This window comes from Pan troglodytes, chromosome 1 (genome assembly GCF_028858775.2).
Source record: "Pan troglodytes isolate AG18354 chromosome 1, NHGRI_mPanTro3-v2.0_pri, whole genome shotgun sequence".
NCBI lineage: Eukaryota > Metazoa > Chordata > Mammalia > Primates > Hominidae > Pan > Pan troglodytes.
Window position 1 is genome coordinate 183,138,586 of NC_072398.2, and position 15,703 is coordinate 183,154,288.

The 15,703-nt window shown below is 52.3% G+C and overlaps 1 protein-coding gene and 1 long non-coding RNA gene across 4 annotated transcripts in view; one reads left to right on the forward strand and one right to left on the reverse strand.

The window, feature by feature from the left end:
* The window catches only part of TRABD2B (TraB domain containing 2B), a 236,628-nt gene that overhangs the window by 166,937 nt on the left and 53,988 nt on the right, over positions 1-15,703 (forward strand). The gene's annotated exons all lie outside the window — the stretch shown is intronic.
* On the reverse strand, positions 9,893-12,133 carry LOC107976940 (uncharacterized). The gene is made up of 2 exons (XR_001721268.3): positions 11,916-12,133; positions 9,893-11,550 (listed from the first exon to the last, which is right to left on the reverse strand). It is a non-coding gene; the product is annotated as an uncharacterized LOC107976940 (long non-coding RNA).

Sequence of the window (15,703 nt, forward strand, 5' to 3'; positions counted from 1 at the left end):
ATGGAGAGTCAAGAGCACAGGAGCACTTCTGACCAGGCAGGAAAGGGTCTCAAGAATAATACTTAGCTGGGAATTCTAAGGACGGATGGAATTTAGGCAGAGGGGGTCATGGAAGAGGCTTGGGGGGTGGCGGGGAAGAGAGAAGAAAGTTTAAGGCCCAGAGACCAGAGAAGGCCTGACACAAAGAAGCCCAGTATAGCCAGGTAAAACCATGGGGTGAGTAGTGACAAGAGACCAAGAGGAAGTGGCCATGGGGGCCAGTGGCCCCTGTGTTCAGTGACAAAACTGACTTTCTCCTAAGAACAATGGGGTGCAGTAAAGGACTTTTTGTGGTTGGTAATATTTTTTAGAATGTCCTAAGTGTCATGCATGAATTTATTCATGGGAAGTCATTGAATGTGCCATAGGTGCTTGTGTTCCAATTTAAATCTTAGAACTGATGACGAGTGAAGTGAAGGGGACAGGATAAGGAAGGGAGGACCAGGAAAGTGGCCTGAGCATGGGAGTGGCGACAGAGAGGAGTTCTGGGTTGAAGATTTGGGAGGTAGGCTTGGGGATCTGGCAGGGAGTGGTGATGGAGAGGATGGAGTCCAGGCTGACCCCAGCCCAGGGCATCTGCTCCTGCAGACGGATGTGGATTATGCACGCCATCGACAGTGAGGAGTCTAGCGCACAGGAGTGATATGCCAGCAGTCACTCCTACGCTGCGTAGGAGCTGAGCTGCAACCTCAGGTTCTTCAAGCTGCAGCTTCTAAACACCTGGGCTCCGCTCACAGCCTGCCCTAGCTGAGCCCCTCTCCCAGGGGAGTGGGGGTAAGTGAAGCCCCTCCAGGAACTGGCTGGAGACTGCTCCTTGAAAGAAGAACTCTATGGGCAGCTCGAGGTTTGAGAAGCCAGCACATTCCTTCCTTCTTGTCCCCTGGGATATTTAAAATTAGCCTCTTGTAAGCATTTGAAAAGCCAAGACCAGACCCATACTGATGTCTCAACATAAGAGACAAGTCAGGCACAGGACCTCTCTGGGGTCCCTGGGGCCAGTCATCCTCAGTTTCCTCAGCAGTAATGACCCTCCCTGCCCTCCCCACATCACAGGCTCAGGGTAGGCATCAAATGAGAGCATTGTCCTCCAGCCATGGTTCCTGCATCCGCAGCATTGGCCGATGCAGACGCACAGTAGGTGTGCACAGGACGCAGGCAGGCTGTGGAGCTTGAGAGGCTCGTGGGGAAGGGGGCCGGGTCATAGCCCTGCCTCTGCCACCTGTGTGCTGTGAGACTGCTCTAGGTGGCACCTGTCATGTGAGAGTCTAAAACTCCCTGATCTTTTAAGGGCTCCACTTTCTAGGGTGTGGGTGCTTAATGTTGAGGCTCACCCAATGTTGCTATTGGGTTAAATTCAGTCCATCTACAATAGGAAATACCAGGGGCAGCTTCTGAGAGAGGCTGAGGATGAAGAAGCCCCTCTGGGAACCCAAATCCTGACAAGGGGCCACTTAGAGTTCCTGAGCAAGGGGACTTATACCTCTGGCCTCAGCATGCTCTGGCCACAAAAGGGAATCATTTGCTGAGTATTTTTCCTTTATTATTTGTTCTACAAACCGTAGGTCATACGTTCCTCAAAGGCTGCAGCAGCTGCTGACTGAGCGGCCCTCGTGCACTGTCAAATCCCAGTGACTTTCTAGCACAATTAAAGGGGATGGGAAGACAGGAGGGGCAAGTGATGTGGTCGCCACTCACCCCTCTGCCTATACTGTCCCCCTCGCCCACATAGGGGGACACCAGGGACTTGGTGGGGGATTTTCAGTTCAGGAGCCTGTTTGTGAGGAAGGAGGGGAGTTTGGAAGACTTCAGAATTCCAAGGACCAGCCAGCGAGGGGGACAGTGCTGCCCATGGGGGTGGGACCACAGAGGGTGAGAGCTAGAACCCAGGAGCCCTAGAGAGAAGGAGGAAACATCGGATATCTAGGTCGCACCTACTGTGTGTGGCCCTGGACTGAGCCCTTATGCTCCCGTTTGTATGTATGTTGTTAATACCTCAGGCAAGCCTGCAAGGAAGGGCTCATTGTCCCCAGTTAACAGGAGGAAACTGAGGATCCTAGCCTGAGGTGCCCGGGCTGAAGGGTGGCCAAGCCTTCTGACCTTGCTGGACTCCCACCCCTTTATGCCCCCGCATCCAAGCTCACTTGACTAAGCCTTGGAGTAGCTGCCCCCAGGTGGTGGTGGCTCAGCTTGACTCAAACCTTATTTAAATCCCTTCTGTTTAAAAAGGGGGGTACCTCATTGTGGGCCAAAGTGGACTCAAACCTTGTTTAAATCCCTCCTGTGTAATAAGGGGGGTACCTCATTGTGGGCCAAAGTGGACTCAAACCTTGTTTAAATCCCTCCTGTTTAAAAAGGGGGGTACCTCATTGTGAGCCAAAGTGTTGGTGGTTATCCCTTGCTGGGGCCTCAGCTCCCATTCTCAGAGCAGTGACAAGTGGCTGTTCTGATTATTTTTCCCTAATAGGCCCCTTCTCAATTTGCCGTTTGTTTCCTCAGGGCTGTGGGCCTTGACCTCAACACAAACAAGACAAGTCAGGTGCTGTGAATCTGAAGGGAGGGAAATGCTTCTTTCAGGCTCTGGATCTTTTAGGAGCTCCCTTGGCCAGCTCCACCCCAAATGTTTCATGTCCCAGCAATTTAAAGGCCCTGCATGCAGAGCAGAGAGATAAGGGTCTTGCCATGGGCCACACAGACAGAGGCATTCCAACCTAGGTGGTCCCACTGCAGAGCACATGCAGATGCTGAAAATGTGCCTCTCGATTTGAGAAATCAAGCGTGTCTTCGGCACTGCCTGCAGATTTCCCTGATGCATTCATGTTTCCGGAGCCCTGAGCTGATGAGCTGGGGAATTCCCTGGCTGTCTCCTCCATTACACACCCTGTGAGCCGGAGGCTGAATTTGGGGAGCTTGCTGGGATAGATGGCATTACAGGGAGTAAAGAGTCTGGGTGGCATCCCTGGCAGCCCCAGCGAGGCCCGTGCTGCATCCTCGCCCTCCCCACCCTACAGTCACACACCCATTCATACTCAGTCCTCCATGGAGTGTGGACCCCTTGGCAGAGCCAGACTATGAGGCCCCAAAGGTTTCCCCATCTTTGCCCTAGGCCCCACAGCGTGTGGGGGTCACTACAGAAATAGAACTCAAGAGTCCTGCCCCAGTACTTCCCAATGACTTCCTAAACATCATCTTCTCCAAGAATGGCTCCCTAGGCCGGGCGCAGTAGCTCACACCTGTAATCCCGACCCTTTGGGAGGCCAAGGAGGGAGGATCACTTGAGGCTAGGAGTTTGAGACCAGCCTGGGCAACATAACAAGATCACGTCTCTACTAAAAATTAAAAATTAGCCAGGCATGATGGCACGCACCTGTAGTTCTAGCTATTCGGGAGGCTGAAGCAGGAGGATTGCTTGAGCCCAGGAGTTTGAGGCTGCAGTGAGTTATGATCACCCCAGTGCACTCCAGCCTGGGTGACAGAGTGAAATCCTGTCTCAAAAAAAACAACCAACCACCAAAAAAATGGCTCCTAGAAACGTCCCTTCACCCAAGACAGTGTTTCTCAACTCTTTGTATGTTTAATGTCATGGCTCCTTTTAATGCAACTTGAGCAGCTCAAACTCTCTTTTATTTATTTGAAATAAATATACATTTTAAAATAAATTACATATGTAAAATACATTATATATCACATATGTAATGATATATGATATAATGATGTTGTGAGAATTAGTGAGACCCCAGATTTGCACCCCACTTAAATATATGTCATATTAAATAAATTATATGTCATGAGCTAAACCACAACCAAACACAATGGTAAAATTAGAAATGTCCTTTCAACTAGAAAGATAGGTATTTCTCCTTTGACCACAGTTAAGTCTGTGGCTCAGCTCCAGCCCAGCCCTTCTGCCTTGATGTATGTGTGATGGATGGAGCTCACCACAGTCCCCTTCAAGCCAGTTGGGCTGCTAGACTTTCAAACTACATGCGACCTTCCAACCTCACTTGCCCAACTGCCATTGGGTAAGTAAATGTTTCCTGAGCATCTACCATCTGCCAGGCATGGGGGACCTGCATTGGTGAGGAAACAGACCTGGTCTCCATTCTGTTGAAACCTCTAACCTCTCCCTGTTGAACAGATGAGGAAACCAAAACCCAGCAAGGGTTGGTGACTTGCCCAGTTCCACACAGCAAGTTAGTGGTGGAGGCAGAACATGAACCCAGGCTCCTGACTCCCAGTCCAAGGCCCTACACACTGTTAGAGCCTCAGGGAGTTGCTTTCCCTTCCTTAAGAGTAGAACTACATGCTGGGAACTCAGCCACTTCCTCCCGGCTCAGTGCCCACCCTGAGGATTTCCTGAACCTCCTGAACTAAGGGTTGGGAGGGTGGGTGCCTTCTGAGAGTATAGACAGTGATTCTTGAAGTGAGGGCCTTTCTGGGCACCTACTCCGCACCAGGCTGGGTTTTGGGAACTGTGCCAAGGATGCTGCCCTGGCAGAGCTCAGCATCCAATCCCACAGGTAAAGAATGATGGGTGCTCAGTGCAGGTGGGTGTCAGCCAGGTGGAGGTTTGGCAGGAGGCCCTTCTAGGCGGAGGGCATAGCTTAACAGAAGTGTGGAGGAATAAAAGAGAATGGGGTCTTGGGAGACTCATGAGTTGTTATTTGGCTTTTCAGAACCGTGGTGTGAATGAGGGGACAGTGAATATAAGAAGGAGGTGACAGGCTGTGGAGGATAAGGAGGCAGTGGGAGCCACACGGGGCTTTGGAGCAAGGCAGTGCAGTTGGATTTGTGCTGTGGGAAGGTAATTCCATCAGCGGGGCTCATGATGGACTTTGACTTTCTTTCTCTGAGCCTGACCCTCTGCATTTGCAAAATGGCTATTGTGAGAATTAGCGAGACCCCAGATTTGGAAGAGCTTTGGAAAGCACAGTGGGGCCTGCCTTTATTCCTGCTCATGTTGTTCTGTGAAACAAAGACATCCAGTCCCTGCTCCTCCCACAGCCCGCTCTGTGACCTTGGCAAAGTCACCCCTCTCTCTGAGCCTGAGATTCCCCCGTGGGTAAAATTGGGCTGGCGGTTCATCCTCGTCGCAGGGACTTCTGACCATGAAGAAGACAATGCAAAGCCAGGGCTGTGCTGGCCAAGTTGGCCTCCTCCTGTGGGCAGCCGTGTGAATGTGCGTATGTTGGAGGGTGCTGCCTGGCTCTGAGGGTGTGGGCTGAGCTCCCTGGGCCCTTTACAGACTATTTATGATGTGCCACTGTGGTAACTGCCCATGATTAGCAGCTCCACAGGCAGCTCTGGGCCCGGAAACAATGGAACACAGAGGAAGGAAAGGAACTATTAAAGGGCCAGGAGCCTCGAATGTCACCCTCAATAATTCATCCTGCACCTGCCCTCAGCCTCTTGGTTGTGGGGCCTCTCTCCCACAAAGGTCTTCTCTGCCTGTGTCCTCTGCTTCCAGCAAGTTTGAGATCAGAATGAATAGGGCATGGGCTTTGAAGTCAGGCAGACATGGGTTTGAGTGCCACTTCCTCGGCCTACCAGGTGAACTGTGTGCCTGGGCCTCAGTTTCCTCATCTGTGAAGTGGGCGTGTTAACCCCATCCACCCACAGGTTTGTTGGACCAGTCTGACCAGTTACAGCATGGGATGAAGGGCACGTACAGCACAAAGTGAGTGGTCAGTAGGTGGGCGCCAGAGTCAGGGTTGAATTTGCAGGCTGTTGAGGGGGCGCTGGTAACTCACGTTGCTGAAGGATTCCCCCCAGACCTGCCTCTGTGGAACCGGCGGGAACTGGATTTACCGATCTGTGTTGCCTAAGGAGCTGGGCCTGCCCAGACACTGCCTTCTCCAAAAAAAGGAGTGAGGAAAGAGGACACGAGCGAGCCTGGCTCTGTGCTGGGTGATGTCCTTATGTGTCACTGACCCTCACAGCAACCCTGTGCAGTAGACACGAGCAGCCCCCACTTCACCGTGAGGAAATCCAGGCTCAGGAAGGATGAGAGCATTGCCAACTTTCCTCTGAAGGCCAGTGACAGCGATCAGGCCTCCAGACTTGGGATACACCCATTCCCCCAGGCAGGGGACCCAAGAAGCTGTCCACATTATCAGGCACCTACAACCTTCCAAACAAAGAGGGAGCAAGGAGCCATTGCAGGCAGGCCCCAGAAGAGCCCTGTCGATGTTGGTAGTGATTCCTGGAGCCCCTCAAATCTCACCCCTTTCATGGCTACCCCACAGAAAGAGTTCTGAAGTAGGAATTGACAGACTTTGATGCTGGGCCTTGGTTCCACCTTGTGAAAACCCAGAGGGTTAGACTAGAAGGAAGATCTTTACAGGCCTCGGCTGCCTTGATGCTGCTGCTCTGTAACAAAGTCTCTGCCTTCCTGTTCAGCCGGGCTGAAGGCCTCTCTCTCACCACCCCATTCTCAGTCTGTAGCAAGGATGTGCCTTTCTCCTCCCCATTTGTCTGCACCTCCCCCTGCTCTGACAGCCCCAGCAAACACACATATCCATTCTCTAGAACCAGGCATGCCTACAGAGGAACAACCTTCCCCAAAGCCCCAGGCCCTAATGAGCTCCCTGTCACTAGGGGAATGCAATCAGAGGCCAGCGCCCTGGGTCAGGGAGGCCAGATGGGGCCGGAGGGGATTGCCTCTGTAGAATGGCAGCTGGCAGAGCTCTGAAGCCTCTCCTCTTCCCCAGAAGCCTCCAGCCCCAGTCAGTGACCCAGGCACGAACCTGCTGGGGCGGCAAGGTCCTGATTCTCATTTGGAAGTGGAATCGGAGGACCAGCCTTTCAGTGCATTTGTTCCAAGAATGTGCTGACACTGCAGCAGCTTGGCAGACTTTCTGCCGTCTGCCTCCCCCGTGCAGCTACATGTTCAGTACCTCTGCCTTCCCAGCCTGCAGCAGATCTCCAGGCAAGAACCTGTGGCGTCCCAGGGGATGCATGAGCACAGCAAGACCCTATCACACAGATGGATCTGCCAGGCCGGCCCCATCTCTCACTTCAATGCCCTGAATGCCTCACCAGCATCATGTCCCCATCACCACTCTTCACTTAGGGTGGAGAAGGAGTCCACCCCCGGGATGAGAGGCCTTCAGGGAAGATGGCACCTTGGAGGTACTCAGATAATCCAGGAGCTGAGGGTGTGGCCAGGTGGCACTCTCTCTGGATGACATGCTGGATGGAACCACAGCCTTCTACAAGACCACCTGGATCAGGAGTTGCTAATGCTTACAAGTGTGTTCTTATTACTCGTGTCCTGACCCTCAGCTGCTAGAACTAAAATGTAAAGACATCTTGGGAAAGGGCAATGCTACAAATTATCATCACAACCATGTATTGTGATTTAACTTCTGTTTCCTCATCTCTGAAATGGGGATAATAAGAGTAGCTACCTTATAGGATTAAAAGAGTTATTAACAAATGAAAAGCATAGTATGTATGTTAGCTCCAACTTTCACAGCAACCCTGCAAGAAAGACATCCCCATTTTACAGATGAGAAAATGCCATCAGTGAGGTCAAGGGACTGGCCCAGAGTCACAGAGTGAGCAAGTGGCAAAGCCAGAATTTGATTCCACAGCCTGATTCTCTACCTGCCCCCCTCCCCTCATCACCCCTGTGACAGGGAAGCTCAGAGCTCAGCAGGCACTGTATTGAAAAGCCTGTTTGAGTCCCAAGATAGTTGAGGTGGTATCTGCACTTCACTCCAGAACCTAAAAACCAGGCAGGGGCCTAATTTCTGGGACTTATAGATGCCCAGAGTAGAAAGGTGGAGAGTTCTTTCCCGACAGCGAGCCCACAGATGTGTGGGAAGGAGGAAGAGAGCCCAGAGCAATGTGTAGTGGATCGGTCAGGCCTCGGGGGTGAGCTGAATCTCCACTGGAGGAGTGTATGTGTGTTTGTGTGTGTGTGTGTGTGTGTGTGTGTGTACGTGTACACACATGTGCCTAGGGGTCTGTGTGCATCTATTTGTGTCTATACATGAAACGTACCTTTGTGTAAGATGTCAGTGGTGTGTTTTAGAGTATGAATATGACTGAGAGTGTGTGCATGCACGTGTTTGTGCACGTCTCTGTGTGAATGTCTACGAGAGAACACATTACCCAGTGCTCCAGGGGTAGGCAGTTACATTTTCTGGTTGGCTGAGAGTTAATCAGCAGTGCCTCATTGTTCCAACCCCTGTAGAATATTTTTTTTCCTCAAATGTCTGCATCTGCTGCTTTTGAAGAGGGATGATGACAGCCTGAAGGCTGTACAAAGAGGGTGACCAGGGTTGAGGGGCATCCTGGAATCCATGCTGGAGAAGGACTGGCTGACACTGGTGGTTGCTGCCCTAAATCTCTGCAGGCCTTTGCAGGATCACAGGGTGCAGACAAGTTCTAAGGGGCTACTGGGCTGGACTGAGGCAGGCAGGCAGGGTCAAGCTCAGTGTGAAAAGCATTCTAGATATGGGAGTGGTCCAAGGATGTGGCAGGCTGCTTTGGGAATACTGAGCTCCTGCCACAGAGGCATGGCACAGCCCTGAGCATCTGCCTGTCAGGGGCATTGCCAAGGCAACTCCCGCCCTGGAGAAACAATCGGGTTCCTTCCAGTCCTGATATCTGGGGCTATTCATTTCTGCTCCCACAGCCAAGTCCTGTAGCTGAGTCAGACTCCTGTGGGCCCCTACCATTCCTCAAACAGTCCTGGGATTTCTTATATCCATTTTTTCAGATGAGAACATGGAACACTCAGAGAGGTGAATTGATTGTCCCTAACCATGTTCAGGGGGACTTGAACCCAGGGCCTCTGACTGCTAATATGTTTCTCTGTCCACCTCTCAAGACTCCATAGCACAGAACCTTATACAGAACAGCCACTGGTGGGTGGCCACTGACTGGCTTGCTGCCTCTGTAGCACCATCATGTGAAAATGATGCCCTGGCATTTCTGGAACACTACTGGGAGAAACAGGAGGCCGTTTCAGCTCAGAGGGTGAGAGCCTGTGCTCATGTTGCAGGGAGCGGTCTGCAAGACAGCATCAAGGGGAGGGGAACCAGACAGGGGCACCATCACGATACACAGATGCCCAGAGGATGCAAGGACAGTGGGTGTCCAAAGGTCCAGGCGGAAGGAAAGAACTCTTTGAGGTCAGAACTTCCTGCTACTACCTGAGTGACCTTGGCAACTTGTTCAACCTCTCTGAGCCATAGTCTTATTATTTTAAAAACTGAAATAATAATTCCTTCATGGATTATGGGAAGAGTAAGTAAGATTGTGTGTGTGTGTGTGTGTGTGTGTGTGTGTGTGTGTGTGTGTGGTGTGTGTGAACTTCTCAGTATTGAATAAATGGTATCTGTTGCCTTAACGTTGCTATTCCCACCTGTTGACGGAGGACGGACATGAGACCAACAGGGGAAAGTGGGCCCTTGAGTCACAGGACACGGGGTGCTGGAAGCAGTGAGGGCATAGTGCTGGCTGGGGAAAAAAGCAGGGTGGGAAAGGATGCCCCGGTAGCCAGGGGCCCTAGCCCTGCCCACCGCTGCTGACCTCACTGAGAGCTTCCACTTCTTCCTTTTAGGCGCACTTTCCTGGTACCTCACCAAGCTTGGGGTAGGCCAGGCCCAGGCATATCCCACGGTCTGTCTAAACATGTGTTCTCGTGCTGTGTGACCTTGGACAGGCCCCTGCCCCTCTCTGAGCTTTTCTGTAAAGTAAGCAATTTCACTTGCTGTGTAAGCACCACCTTGCCTTCTCCCTAGGCACCAGCACCCTGCTGCTGAAAGGATGGAGGTTCAGGGGGACTGGACTTACATAGGAGGGCCTGGGACTGGTAACAGGTAACAAAAGGCCACACAGTTCATTCATTTGTTCACACGACATTTATTGAGTGCATTTTATGTGCTGGGGCTGGAGATAGACTAATGAACAAAACAAACATTCCTGCCCTCATGGAAGGAGGGTCTTACCTTCCTGTGGAAGGTGATGTGATAAACAATAAACATGATAAGTGAGGAACTAACATAGTGTGTTAGAAGGTGGTCAGTGCTATGTGCTGTGGAGAGTATGGCAGAGTGTGGAGGTGGGAGTGCCTGGGAGGGGGTTAACATTAAAGTCAAGGGTCTGAGTGGACCTTATTGAGAAAGTGAGGGCAAGTGGGGCAGATTTGTTTTTCGCAGATTCATGCAGAAGGTGCCAGCCACAGGTGTTCCTCTCCTGTGAGAATTTACCCCAGTGTCTCTGGTCTGCGTCCTATATTGGATGCAACTGTATCGGATTCCACTCTTGTTTCCCCAGAATCCAGTGCAGGGTTCAGCCCGAATACGTGCTCAGAACTGTGTATCTAAGGATTACTCCACACTGGCCTGGACCTGGGATAGGGCAGCCTGATTGCCCTTGTTCTCTCAAGTGGGAAATCCTTCCTGGCACCGCCCGTCTTCAGAGGGAGTATCAGCCCATCCAGGCCCAGACCCCACAAGGCCATACCAAGGGGCGACAGTCCTTGCTGTGTTCATTGCCGTGTCCACACCAGGCCCCAAATTCCATCTGCCGCCAAATTCCAGGGCTGGAAATAATGAGGCAAACTGTCCCTCACCGCTGATTAACTTTCAAGTTGCTCCGCTAAACTGGGTGCAGTTGAAGTTTTAGCAAGTCTCCCGGGGACCTCAGGCGGCTTCGGTTTCAGCCTTGTAAAGAGCTGTTAAAGATCCAATCAAAATAAATAAAATCAGATCCAGGAAAGCGATGTGTTGGTGACTGCAGACCAAACACTCAGGATATTCAAGCGCCCCGCTTTTCCAGGGGATTCCTTACACTCCACTGGCATGGGCCATGATCCTCCCGCCCTGGAGCGACTGGAGGGAAAAGTGCTGGAGAGTCCCATCCCTGGGGCTAACTGCAGAGCAGAATCCTGTCCCTGTGAGCCTGCAGGGTGGCCGCTGGCCCTGTGCCCTAGCCCTGCTAGATTGTATTGGAGGCTAAATGCCAGCGCCCTGAGATGCCTTATCACACTGAGTCCTCCCCACAACAGGCTTGTCAGCACTGGGATGGTTTATACTTTTTAAAAATAATGTCTCTAGACAATAATCATACATTTTTAAAAAATTAGAAAGAATGAAAAGCCCAGGCCCTGGCAACATAAGGTCTAACCACAGAATCAGAAACTCCAAATCGGGAGATGCCAGACGCCACAGAATGCGAGTGATGGACTTGTGAGCTGTTCACGTCAAAGGCATCGGAGCCACAGCGAGACAACCCAGAGGACGTGAAATCCCAGCACTTCAATACCAAACTGTCTGCCCACCAGGTTTCATTCAAACTGCTCTCATTCCACCCGCCTGTGATTCTGGACACCCGGTGAAGCAAGTTAAAGGCCACAGCAAGGCTGGAGAGAGGAGCGCTCTTTCCTCTCCCTGGTGAGGGGCAGCCTCCTGCCTGGCCAGCCACCCATTCTGGTTCCACGTGCACCCTCCCCTGGAATTAATGACTGGCTGATGCTTCCGCTGGAACTCTTCATCAAACCTTGGAAGAGAAATCAAAGGTGTTTGAGAGGAAAGTCATGTGTAATACCAAGAACCACCTCCCAGCTCCTAAGTTTCAGAGAAACCAGCAGGGAAGATATTGAAGTCTGTGCAGTTGGACACTGGTGCCCCAAGAGCATTGGACAAACTATTAGATATCATTGTGAACACCCCACTCCTGTCAGAGATGGCAAAACAGGTCCCAAGAAGGAGAAGAAGGACTCGGGGTTACTCAGGGGACCAGGTGAGTGGCATGTTTGGGAGCCAAGCCCTGTGGTCCCCACTCCCCATCCTGGCCATCTGACTTCCAAGAGCTGTGTGCATCATGAGCTGGTAGGCATCACTTCCCCATTTGCCAAGCCTCACCCAGAGTCCAAGCCAGAGGTCAACCAGGGCCTCCCAGCCCTCCATCCCATGGGTGCCAGGCCGTACTGGCAGGCCTGGGGCAGAGCCAGTCCCCCGCAACGCCTGCCCGCCTGGCCGCCCCCTGAAGCCGGCTGAAAGGCCCCCTTATGCGCAGCCCTGCCTCGCCGCTGCGGCACACAGCCCTGCTCTCTTACCTCATAAACGGCTAATTTGTTACATATTTTCTGACGCTGTAAATGGGAGAACAAAGACCTTTTCTCTCTCATATTTTCGTTCAATTATGTTTGTGGGGGAACCTGATCCCCTTCAAACGGGGGTGGAGGAGCTGGGGTGGAAGCCTCCCAGGCTTGCTGACCTCCCAGGCCTGCTCCTGGGCCCACGGCCCCTGAGAGCGGCTCAGGACAGCTTCGGTCTGGGTGTGGCTGGGGATGGTGGGAGTCTAGCCACAAGAGAGAGCAGTGAGGCCTCCCTGCATGTCCTGCGAGGACCCCGTGAAGGGACTGGGCCCTCATCCCTAGAGGAGCAGATATCAGTCCTGGGAGCAGGCTGGGTGGACTTGGGCTCCCCCAGGAGAGATGAAGCCTCCTGGGGACAGATTTCAGGACCAGAGACGGAAGGTCGTCTTCACAGCCGACATCCGTGCCCCGAGAGGGCATAGAGCAGCCAGGCAGGTGATGAGCTCCCTGTCACTACACTGACATGTCTCTCCCTGTAGCTGAGGCATGTTCCCCAAGGAGATGAGGTGGGAGCTGGAGGTAGAGGGAAGGGGAGGTATTTTGAAAAGGGAGGTCCCACAGCTGAGGACCCCTGGACGCACCGTTTCAGGGCCCCCAATCCCGAGGTTCTGTTGCTTTTGCCCTGGCTTCACACTGGGAACCCAGATGGGAGTGCTCTGGCTCACATCTGGGTTCCCAGTGTGCTCCTTCCATCCTCTTTTGAGAAAGCACACTGACTGGTTTTGAATACTGGCTCTCCTGGATCCAGGAGCTGGGGCAGGGGTGTTGGGGGGGATGGAAAACATGGCCTCTGGAGGCCGCTCCTGTAGGAATGGCTGCTCAAGGATATCTCTCTAACAGCTGGCACAGCAGCCACTCCTCCCCTCCTTCCTTCCTTCCCACTTCCTTCCTCCATTCCCTTTTTCCCTTTAGTGAGTGGCTACAAATGGCAGGTCCTGGACTAGGTACTGGGATACGAGAATGAGTAAAGCTGACATAGACCCCACTCTCGTTACATCTGCAGAGAAGTCGGTAGATGACTGTTTGGCACATGGCTAAAATTGCTAGACTATTTTCATTCATCCACCACTTACTTGCTGTGTGACCCCAGGAAAGTCACTTAACCTCTCTGTGCCTCCTTTGTCTCACCAGTAAAATAGGGATAAAATTGAGAACCACCTCACAGAGTTGGCAGGATTTGAATGAAATACTTGTGACAAACTTCACATACTCCCTGTCATGGAACAAATGATTAACCTCATAAGTATATAAAGACAAACCATTATAAGTACTCTGAATAAAGAGTCCAGGGTGTAGGAGAGCTTCAAACAGGGGCCCCTGAGTGGATCTGGGGGATCAGGGAAGGAGTGTGCAGGAGGTGGTACTTGAGCAACTGTCTGAAATATTACAAGTTAAGGAGGCAAAGGGGAGAGATGATGGGAATGGCATACCGGGCAGAAGGACCAGCATGTGCAAAGGTCCTGAAGCAGGAAACAAATTGCGCATTCAGAAAAACTATATGGGCGGCACATGAAGGCAGTAAAAACCCAAAGCAAGGAGGTCAGGGAGCAGGAGGAGTCCAGGGAGACAGACAGGTCCCTGCCAAGTACTTCTGAGAGTCCATGTTGAAGAAGTTCATGGTTATTCCCAGGGCAGAGGGGAGCCATGGGGAATTTAAGCCTGGGAGTGCCATGGTCTCACCCACACACAGCATGCCCTTTCCCCATTAGGCCAAGACCAGTGGGCCCTACCTCAGGTCAGGGCTGCTCAGGATTCAAGATGCAGCCCAGACCCCGGGCCCCAGGGCCGGAGATCACTGTGTGCATGCCCTCCAGCAGCAAGGAGAAGTAAAAGTAAAAGAGAGAGAGGGGAAGAGGGTAAGGCTGAAGACACAAAAACAGCCAGACCAGATCACAAAGGGCCTGGCAAGTCAGTCTAAGACCAGACCATGGAGAATGATTGATGGGGCTCCTTGGTGTCAGGAAGGAGGGAACCAAGTCCCATTAATCTCAGTCTCCCCAGGACCCCCGCACAGCACCTGACCAAGAACAAACACATATGCTTGTTACATGTGTGAATATAAGTCTGTGGTTGGGTCTCTTGATGGCTGGGATAACACAAAGCACAGCCCACACTCCTGACTCTATTTCTATCTATCTATCTATCTATCTATCTATCTATCTATCTATCTATCCTATCTCTGTCACCATCTCTACCTCTCTCTTGCCCACACATGTGTGCACACACATTCTTACACAACCCTCAGTCACTTGGAGCCCCAGACACTCCAGGTTGAAAGAAGCTCTGGCCTGCAGCCGTGCTTCCCGGTTGCAGGAGCTCACACAAGAGGAAGACAAATATAGGCTGGAGCAGAAGGGAAGGCCTTCTTAGAGGAGGTGAGCTTTCAGGTGGGGCAGGATGGATGCTTGGGCTGTGGACAAGCGGTGGCCAGCAGGGACCCCTGTTTCTGACCTGGTGGGTCCCTGGTGGCAGGTCCATGCTGGAATGCCTGCATGAGCCTGAGGCTCCTTGAGAAGATTCTGGGCAGGGAGCTAAAAGGCTGGAGCAGTCCTCTCTCTGCCCAAGGTGGATCCTGGAAGCAGACTGGCCCCTTTAACCTGCTCCTTCGAGGGCCCCTGTCTGCTCTCATCGCCTCACACACAGCCCGCCCTCCCAGGTCAGACCTGCACAACAAGGAGGCCTTGGATAGCCCTGAGTATTTCCCATCTGCAGTGTAAGCAGATCTGTGCTCATCCAGAATGTGTCTGACTTCTCTGTGTTCTTTTCCCAAGACCCAAGGCTCAGATTTCAGTTTCACATTCTTTTGCCTTGGGTCTAAAAACATTTTCCCTTTCTGTGGTAGGGGGAAGGAGGGGATAAGGGGGCATAGGAGACCCGAGCTGCCCAAATGAAGCAGACCGATACCTTGTTCTTGCCTTAGTCTGCATCCCCTGGCTTGCTGTGTGACCTTGGGCACTTTGCTGCCCTCTCTGGGGCTCAGTGTTCTCTCTGCACAACGAGAAGCCCCATGCAGGATCTAAGGACCCTCCCTCGCCTGACCGTCTCTTGCAATGCCAGAGTCTCCAGCGTTCCCATCCTGTTGCCAGGAAGTGTCTCCTGTGACTTCAGACAGGCAAAAAGCAGAAGTTGGCACTGCATTTTAGTTTTGTCTGTGAGGCCAAGTTCTGCGCAGCTGTCTCCTTTGATGCACCCTGGGAGGAGTATCTGTTCCCTGGACTGTCAGCACCACAGAGTCCCAGGCGGGTCCCACGCAGTCTTCTTTTCTTCCGGCCATTCTGGGTCTCATCTGCCTTTGTCCAACCGCTCCCTCAAGTGGGGCTCAAGGATTCCTAAAAGGGAAGGGAGTGGGGAGGGCCCAGATTCAAAAGTCGGGGAAGGAGAGCGGGAGCAGTGATGGGCAATAGGAAAGCCTCAGAGCCCTGAGTTGGAGAGTTCTAAAACATGCAAGCCAGGAAAGATTTGGAATTCTAATCTGCCCCTCCCTTCCTCCATGCCTCCCCAAAGCCCCTGGGGCCCAAGTGGGGCCTTCTCACCTCTCCTTGTCCAGAGCCA